At 44.1% G+C, this 9,440-nt stretch overlaps 1 pseudogene; it reads left to right on the top strand.

Annotated features, from left to right (window-relative positions):
• The first annotated feature begins 1,841 nt into the window (after positions 1–1,841).
• Positions 1,842–3,545, top strand: LOC106823139 (small ribosomal subunit protein eS1 pseudogene; annotated as a pseudogene).
• Positions 3,546–9,440: the final 5,895 nt, after the last annotated feature.

Here is a 9,440-nt window from a genome sequence, read left to right on the forward strand (position 1 = left end):
CTATGACTGGAAACAAGATCCTCTGACCCATAGTCCTGGCCACTTTCCACTAAACTCTTCCTGAACACAAAAGTGGGACTCTGAGTTTAAAATATGCCACAATTGTACTGTCTTTTTAATTCATATTCTACAACAACTAGAAAATCACAGAAACAAAGTCAATCTTGTAGAGTCGGTTTCTATTTTCCATAGAGAAGGACAGTTTGAACATCTGAATTCTTCTCATTAAGAATTAAATTTTAGGGGCTGGCCCCGTGGCCGAGTGGTTAAGTTTGCGCGCTTCCCTGCAGGTGGCCCAGTGTTTCGTTGGTTCGAATCCTGGGCGCGGACATGGCACTGCTCATCAAACCACGCTGGGGCAGCGTCCCACATGCCACAACTAGAAGGACCCACAACGAAGAATATACAACTATGTACTGGGGGGCTTTGGGGAGAAAAAGGAAAAAAAAAAAAAAGAATTAAATTTTATCAGGAAAAAAATTTCTTTTTTACCAAGAGCCTATGTACAGCTACCATCCTTGCCATGAAGGATTTTCAAAGCCAGGATCACACTTCAGGCTTCTTGGTACTGCCCCGTAAGGCTAGGGTAGGACCTGGAGAAATTAGAGGATGAGCTTTGAGGGAGCGCAGGCGGGTGTGTGGGTGTGAGCAGCCGTGGGCGAGCGTTGGTCCCTTATGAGAGCTCCCAGGCCGCATGGTGTAGTTGCTGAGCTCGCAGCCTGTGGCACTGGACTGAAGGGCTGGGAATGCCAGCTCTGCCACTATCTGGCTGTGTGAATTTGGGCAAATGATCTAATCTTTGTTCCTCATTTTCTTTACCTGTAAAATGAGGTGGTAGTAGTATCTTCCTCATAAGGAATTAAATTAATGTGTGTACAAATATTTAGAGCAATGTTTGTTACATAATAAACACTATATAAATGTTTCAAAGATAAAAGACATACAAATGTGGAATATCCTTCGCCCACCTTGTATGAAAAGGTGGCTTATAAACATCTTTGTAGATCAGTTACGCATTGTCTCGATGGTGAGTACTCAGTTTGATCAATGTCACAGACCAAATGCAAAGCCTTCATTTTAGGATTGGGACACATTCTCTCCACAGGGACATATGGTACAGCTTCTATGTCTAGGAGGAGTTCACAATTCCACTGCACAGACAAACATTCAGAATCAGAAAATTGTATTGTATGTTATGTACACAGAGAACATGTGTGCGTACACATATCTTGGTTTTTCAAACAGCAATGACATTGCCTAAGGGAGCAACAGCTTTCACATCCTCCTCTGTGTTGAAAAGAAGACCTTATTGAAGAGGAGATATGAATGGAGATTCATTTTGGAATAGCTGAGATCTCCAGTTCTAAAAGGATTTGGGGCTGGCTTGATTAAGCACAGGCCCACAACAAGGGACATGCTGGTAGAGTTGAAGCTTGTTGTTACTGTTTTCACCCTCATTCAAGATTTATAGCCCAAAGATCTGCCACGAGGCAATGGCAAATGACACCTCACTCTCTGGTCTGAGTTGCCCAGGTTTCATATCACTGCCCTTTATGCTTCCTCACAATTCCCTCCCGTTAACTAACTGGTGGACTCTGACAGACTTTCTATTTTCCCTCTTTTCTATATTTTCCCCTTTTCTCTCTGTCCTTAAAGGAGAATGTGATAGAGAAACGCCCCATTCCTTCCTCCAGGAGACCTTGAACGGACAGGATGAGCATCCTCCTTGTCTTTGTCCAGGGTGGATGAAAATATAAATAAGGCGACAGCTTCGAATCAAAGCTGGTGGGGCTGGAAGAAACCTGAGAATCCATTGAGACACTGTCCAGTTTTCGTGGCACATGTGGAAGGAATTCATGTTTGTCCAGTGCACTAAGGTAAATGGAAGAGATTGCTTATAGCTGAGGTGCTCAGCCTACACTCCAGCTGTCCTAGATTCTGCTTGGCCACCCTGGGGGGTGAGGGGATCGAAGACCGACAGAGGCTCTGTGATCTTCAAGGCTACCCTAGGTATCAATATTCAGCTGAGACAAGGGGAAAAAGAGGATCCTCTAGAAGGATTATGATCCAGGTTTGATTGGAAAGTGCCTGACTTTGGTCCCCATTCCATTGGCCAGAGCTTGTCATATGGACACATCTGACTTAAAGAAGGCTGGCAACTGGGTTCAGCTGCGTATCCAAGAGGAAAGGAAACAGGTTTGGTGAATAGCTAGCTAGTCTCTGCCGTAGAGAGTACATGACCAATGGTGCTCCAGAGACAATGGCAGAGTTGAAACTAAGATACACATTACTTAACCAATAGCACAGTGCTCTCCTCACCAGGCCACGCTCTGCCATATCTCTCATATGTCCCCTACCTTTTAAAAAAAACACAGCCCATAAAAGGTGGCAAAAAGGGAGCCAAGAAGAAAGTACTTGGTCCATTTTCTAAGAAAGATTTGTATGATGTGAAAGGACTAGCTATGTTGAATATATGAAATACAAAAAAAATGCTAGTCTCAAGGAACCAAAATTGCATTTAATGGCCTCAAGGGTCATGTTTTTAAAGAGAGGCTTGTCGCTCTGCAGAACAATGAAGCTGCATTTAGAAAATCCAAGCTAATTACTGAGGATATTGAGGGAAAAACTGCCTGACCAACTTCCATGACATGGATCTTACCCATGAAAATATGTGCTCCATGGTCAAAAAACAAGGGCAGACCACTACTGAAGCTAAGGTTGATGTTAAGACTACCAATTGTTTTTTTTTTTTTTTAAAGATTTTTTTTATTTTTTTCCTTTTTCTCCCCAAAGCCCCCCAGTACATAGTTGTATATTCTTCGTTGTGGATCCTTCTAGTTGTGGCATGTGGGACGCTGCCTCAGCGTGGTCTGATGAGCAGTGCCATGTCCGCGCCCAGGATTCGAACCAACGAAACACTGGGCCGCCTGCAGCGGAGCGCGGGAACTTAACCACTCGGCCACGGGGCCAGCCCCGTGACTACCAATTGTTTTTTGCTTCATCTCTTCTCTGTTGGTTTTACTAAAAAAAGCAACAATCAGATTTGGAAGATCTCTTACACTCAGCACCTACAGGTGCATCAAATCTGATAGAAGATGATGGAAATCATGGCCAAGGAGGTGCAGACAAACAACTTGAGAGAATTGATTCCAGACAGCATTGGGAAAGACATAGAAAAGGCTTGCCAATCTGTTTATCCTCACTATGATGTGTTCACTAGAAAAGTAAAAATGCTGAAGAAGCCCGAGTTTGAACTGGGAAAACACATGAAGCTTCAAGGTACAGGCAACAGTTCTGGAAAAGCTCCTGGACATGAGACAGGTGATAAAGTTGAATGAGCTAGTGGATATGAGACACCAGTCCAAGACTGCTTAAAATTCAGACGTTTAATGGTGACAAATAAAAAAGTCTTATTTGTGGGAAAAAAAGAAAAGCACAGCCCAGGAAATACAATTCTGGTCTACCTTCAGTCAAAGTCTACTCCCAGGGAAGGCCTGGTACAACATGCGGGAATCCTGCCAAGAAGGGTCAGCCTTGCCTCCTGAGACGACAGAGAATTCCCATTGTCCCATGAACTCTTTGTGAGGAAGCCAGCATTCAAATCCTAAGCTTTGTTTTTTCTTACTTATTTTGGTCCTTCCCTACTTGGTTACTTCCTCAGGACCGGGGACAAGATGAAGGTTACTGCACGGTTCACTGCCAATGCCTGTCTCCCCGTCTTACCCCAACCTTTGATTCAGATGTTTTCACTTCCTCCCCTTTTTACGTTTGGCCCTTTGGTCTCTGTCCCCTGAGCCGACTTTCATCACCCAACTAGAAATAACAACCTCTTCTCTCTATCAGCTTTTCTGAGAACCGTGGGGAGTAAACTCCACACCTCCCACACCCCCCACACCCCCGTGGGACCGGAGCTGATTCAAAGGAGTGTGGCCACTGCACCGCCTCACGGCTGGGCTTCCGTTCTGTTTGAACAGCTTCCATTGCTCACTGCTGATCAGTAACTCAATGATTCATTAAACACACAAACAATGAGTGAATCTGTTCCATTAGCGAGGCCACCTGTTGATTTCAGACATTCTCAGCTGAACTTGGCCGAACGTGAGCAGCAGAATGCCTACTTCAGCCCAGTGCCCGGCCGTATCTGATGGCATGTTACAACAAGAAAAGTGGAGTGCTGGCTTTGCTGGTGCTTTTGTGCTCTTCCTTTCATCTGGTGGCAGGGCTGTGAGAATATGCTGTGGTGTACAATGCACTTCTCTACAATCAACTGGAAAACTCCAAGAGCTTGGTCATCATCGCCTCCTTAGGCTTGTGCAATTAGACAGAGAGGAAAGTGTGCACGTCCCATACGCTTTTGCCTGAAGGTGCCAAATTAACCAGGCACTAAGGGAAAATAAAAACAAAAACAAACAAAGCAAAGAATACGCTCTGTAAAAGCAAGCCTGTTGATCGCAGTGACACCTTCTTTCCCCTGGAAATGATACCATCTCTCTGCTCTTTGCCTGTCCTTCCTGCAGCTGCTCGGGCCTTTAGGAACTGGTCTCCTAGTGTTCACCAGTTTCTTATAAATCAGGACTACTAAAATCTTGTAAAGCTGACTGAGTTAACCTTATGAAGCAGGCATTGCAGTTGACAAAAGTTGATATTTTATTATTTAAAAAGATAGCGTTTTCTTTCTCTTTTAGGGTTAACTCAGCTTTTGAATGCCACAGCCATTAGGGTTTGTCCTACATCCTTCGGAATTGTGAGGTTTAAATTAGTCTACAGTAATGCTTTGATTAAAATATTTAATTACATAGCTCAGTTTTTATGTTTATGATAGATTTATTCTAAAATATCAGTAAAAACTTTGTTGTTTATTGGTTCTCGCAAGAAAGTGGAAGAAAAAGTAGAGAGAAATGACTCCCCAGAGGAAATCCCAGTTCCTTTAGTATCATATAAAATTTAGAAAGAATCATCAGTTTTAAACTGCGTGACAGATTTCAGAGATTACTGTTGCTAGTGGCTGTTTACTTTCATTTTTGTAGCTCTGGAGATGATAGAGTGCCAGGTAAGGAGTTCAGTTTGTGCATCTTTCATGAATATTCTTTTGCTTTTGGAGGAAGTGCCTTGAGCTACACAGGTTCATAATGAACAAGGTAAACAGACCGAGGCAGGCAGATCCCGCAACTCAGGTTCCCAGGGCAGGTGTGCGCGGCTCCCCTCATCCGATACATAAAAGGACCACAAGCATTTTCAAAGGGAAACGTGCAAGCCTGGCCTTTTGACAACTGCTACTACGATTTGGTTGCCAAATGAAGGTGGTCATGCAGAGGCCCGGTTGTGCAACCAAATCCATTCTCAGATTCTTCTGTGTCAAAAAGAAAAACACAAGAAATGACTTCGAAAAGAGTAAATGGGAGACAGACACATACAAATTAAAAATTAGATGTAAGACTCATAGCTGTCCTCTCATGTGATTAGACTAGCGTTGTCCAGTAGGACTTTCTCTGGTGATGCAAACATTCTTTCCTGCACCATCCTATATGACAGCCACCTGTGGCTACTGAGCACTTGAAATGTGGCTAACGTGACTAGGGAACTAAGTTTCAATTTTAGTTAATTTGATGTAAAATAGGCATATGTATTTAGTGGTTACTGTTTTGGACAGAAAAGGATTATTCTGTAACTTGATGAGGTCCATAGACCAGGTTGGTCTTCATGGCAATATCCCCAGTACCTGGGTTGGTTTTCTACCTTCATTGTAAGCTCTCAATAAATATTTCTTGTATGAGAAAATAAATCTGATCATGGTCCACCCTCCCTTACTCTTAGGTGCTCCTCCTGGCCTGAGAGCTCTAACTCTTGGCAAGCACTCAACTCCATCTACCTTCTGCTCAAGCACATCCGTTTCTTTGCTCCATCCTTCCACTTGCCCTCCTCCTCTTGTCTCTGTGTTTTTGTGTGTGCAGTCCCCTCTGCCTGGAGTGTGCTTCTTCCCACTTGTCTGCCTTGGCAGACCTCTCTTATCTTTCATGCCTGGAAACATGACTTCTTTGGAAAGTATTTGCCAATTGCCCCAAACAGAGTTAATCATCCTCTTCTCTCAGTTCTCGTAGTGGGGTAGTGTAAATGTCAAAGCATGCGTGTCTTAGGGCAGACTCTCAGATCTGTGTGCAATTATTTGTAAGGAAATTCCCAAGGGAAACTAGGAGAGTAGTGGTGGAGGGCAGAGGGCAGGGAGAGGAGGAAGCCAAGTCAGTGTGCAATCACCAAGTTGCACAGAGGGTTATTTTTGCCGTATCTGCAGGAAACTTACTAACTGTATAAATCAAGCCTCAGAGTGTCCTGACTAGTGTTTTTACATGCACATCCATCAGTTACTGATTAAGGACAGCCCGGGGGATGTGCACTCCCAGGCACTTTGCTCTCTCCAGTTGTGTGGGCAAAGGAGACTCAAAGGCTATTTCCCCAAGAAAGATGGCAGGTTGTGTCCGTGGCACATGGAGCCCATAGGTGTGGGAGTGGGAGTAAGGAGTGAGGTGGGATGGGGCAGGCAGCACAAAAGAGGTGAAAAAGGACCATAAGGGATCTGGGCAGAACACCGACATTAGACATTATCCACTACAAGGGGTGTTAGAATTGAGTCTTTCTGGGTCGCAAAGCCAGATCTATCTTTTCCTAGAGAAGTGACTTAATTCTTTTCAGTCTCAGTTTCATCCTTTGAGAAATTTAGAAAATACTTGCATAACTCTCAGGCTTAAGGCAAATTTTAAATAGGATAATGTATGTAAAGTAGTATAGGGTAACTAGTAACAAGTCAAAAAATTGCAGCTATTATTATAACAGCATTGTATTGTGATATCTGATAACAAATGTGATATCTGGAAATAATGTCATATTGCGTATCTGACTCTTCTGCTGCTTTGAGATTCTCTAGGGCAGTAATCTACCTCATTGGTCTTTAAATCACTGGCACTTAAAGCAATACCCGAGCCCAAACAGATGCCAGGTCAATATTTCTTGAGTAAAAAAGTGATACTCAACTTTGAACCCAATCTCTTTTATCATCTCTGATGACATGTTACATTGAAATGCCCTACTCATGTGTCTCTTTTGCCCACTAGACCATAAGGCTTGGGTTTCTTATTCTTTTTTTATTCCCTTAAACATAGCACTACCTGGTACATGAAGGTTGCAGAATAATTGTTTGTTGAACTGACATCTATTGGCTAAGGGTCCAGAATGTTCCAAAGGTAAGACTACTATAATCCAAAGGTTGTTTTTTCCACTTCAGAGTTCGTCTGCGGACTGTGATCTCAGATCACTTATGGTTCACTAGAGGAAAACAGAGACCCCTCTAGGTTTTTCAAGCAGGATGTGATTTAATAGAGGGAATTAGGTGCTATAGTAGGCAGAATTTCTAAAATGGTCTCCCAAAGATGTTCCATCTAGCTGTGAATATGCTGATATATCATTCCTGTGATTATGATATGTTACATGGCACAGTTTATCTTAAGAAAGAGAGATTACCTGGGTGGGCCTGGTCTAACCACATGAGCCCTTGAAATCAAGCAGCTTTCTCTGGCTGAGGGCGTAAAAGGGAGTCAGAGTCCAAGTGTGAGGAGATGTGATGTGGGGGATCCTGCCGCTGGCTGTGATGTTGTGAGAAGGACTTATTGTGGCATTGCTGGTTTGGAGATGAAGGAAGCCACATGGGGAAGAATGCGGTGGTTTTCAGGAGCTCAGAGAGGCCTCTGGTGGCAGCCAGGAAGGAACCGGAGACTCAATCCTAAAACCACTAAGACACGAATTCTGCCAGTATCCTGAATGAGCTCGCAAGTAAATCATCCCAGACTCTTCAGATGAGATCCCCGCCTGATCAATACCTTGATTTCAGCCTTGTGAGACTCTGAGCATAGAACATAGTTGTGCCCACTGGGAATTCTGACCTAGAGAACCATGTGATAATCAACACGTGTTGTCTTAAGCTGCAAAGTAATTGCACGCACAGCAATAGAAAACTAATATATATGCTTACTAGATTTTGGAAAAGACTAGAGTCAAGAAAGTAAGGTGGGCTACTCCTAGCCTTCAGGTTGTGCCAACACAGACTGCCACCTGAGATCAGGTAGCTGCAGGAAATTACAACTGACCCACAACCCTGAAGCTGGTGCCTGGCAGTGAAGGAGGCCAGCTAGCTGCCACGTTGGTCACATCTGCCGAAGCTCACACAGTCACCTGCTCCACTAGTGACAGAGGAAGAGGAGTCTCGTGCTCGCATCTGCTTTGCAGATATCCCGCAAATGAATTTTATTATTAAACATGTCATACCCAGACTGTTAGTGGGAAGGAAGTCTGGGATATGTAGTTCTTAGGCATCTAGCACCTGAGATAAAGGGGAACCTATAGAAGGTGGTAGGGATAATACTGATTGACAAAGAATTGTACCCAATATGGCTCTTCAAACTTTTAAGATCCTTTTAAGTCAGCCTTCTGGTTGGAATTGTTATTTTCCTTTTACAGATCAGAAAACTGAGGTTCAATTGGGTTAAATATCTTCACTAAAATCTCATAAACAGGAAGTAGGAAAACCAAGATTAGAACCCAGATGTTTCTCCCCAAGCCTACATTTTTCTGCCTCTGCTGCTAATGCTGGCCTTGAGATGGAATTTATGTGCTCGCTGACAGCTGGACCACATAGGCTCAACGAGGAGGCAATGGAAGGGGCAGTAATTTCATTTTATTAAAAAAACTTCTCCCTAGGTTCCTTGTAGGGCTGCTTGGAGCCTCTCTAGCTTCATCCTCTCCTCCTTTCTCTCATCTGAGCTTCCTCCTTGGCCTGCAGTCTCTGATTGGACACAGACCTTGCAATGTGAGCTCTAAAGTGTCTCCCTTCACAGGCAGTCCCTGTGATCCTTTTAACTTGGGAGTGTACAGAATTGGGCCTTCTCCTCTGTGTTCAGGGTCTGCTTCTCCCCCACTGGGGGCTGGCGCTGGGCTGAGGAGCAGCATCAGGGGGAACAGCCCCTCTGAAGCGGGGTTGTGGAGCATTTCCCCCAGACGGTTCTATCTTCACTGCATACCTATCCACTTACAAACAAATTGGCCCACAGGTTCAAGCATGAGAGCAATTTGGCCTTCTCTCTTCTCTTGCTGACAGTTTTAAACCTGCTTCCTTTAAAAACCCAACTCTAGGAGGAGATCTTAGCAACCCAGCTGAAGAGAGGTGAGATACAATTATCCCAAATATTGGGGTGTAGTGAGGCTCAGAGGAGGAGCTCTGCATGTTCTTTAAGGAAAAAATGTAAGAGAAAGAGACAAGTTCTTGGGGTTTTCCCATGACTGCAGGTTGAGGCTGGGAGGCTGGTCTTTCCAAGTCTGAGGCGACCAGCTCCCCAGGTTCCCTTCTGCTCCCTGGCTGGCTGCCCTTTTCTCTCCTGGACTTCTCGATAGTGAGG

The sequence above is a fragment of the Equus asinus genome, chromosome 7, assembly GCF_041296235.1.
Source record: "Equus asinus isolate D_3611 breed Donkey chromosome 7, EquAss-T2T_v2, whole genome shotgun sequence".
NCBI lineage: Eukaryota > Metazoa > Chordata > Mammalia > Perissodactyla > Equidae > Equus > Equus asinus.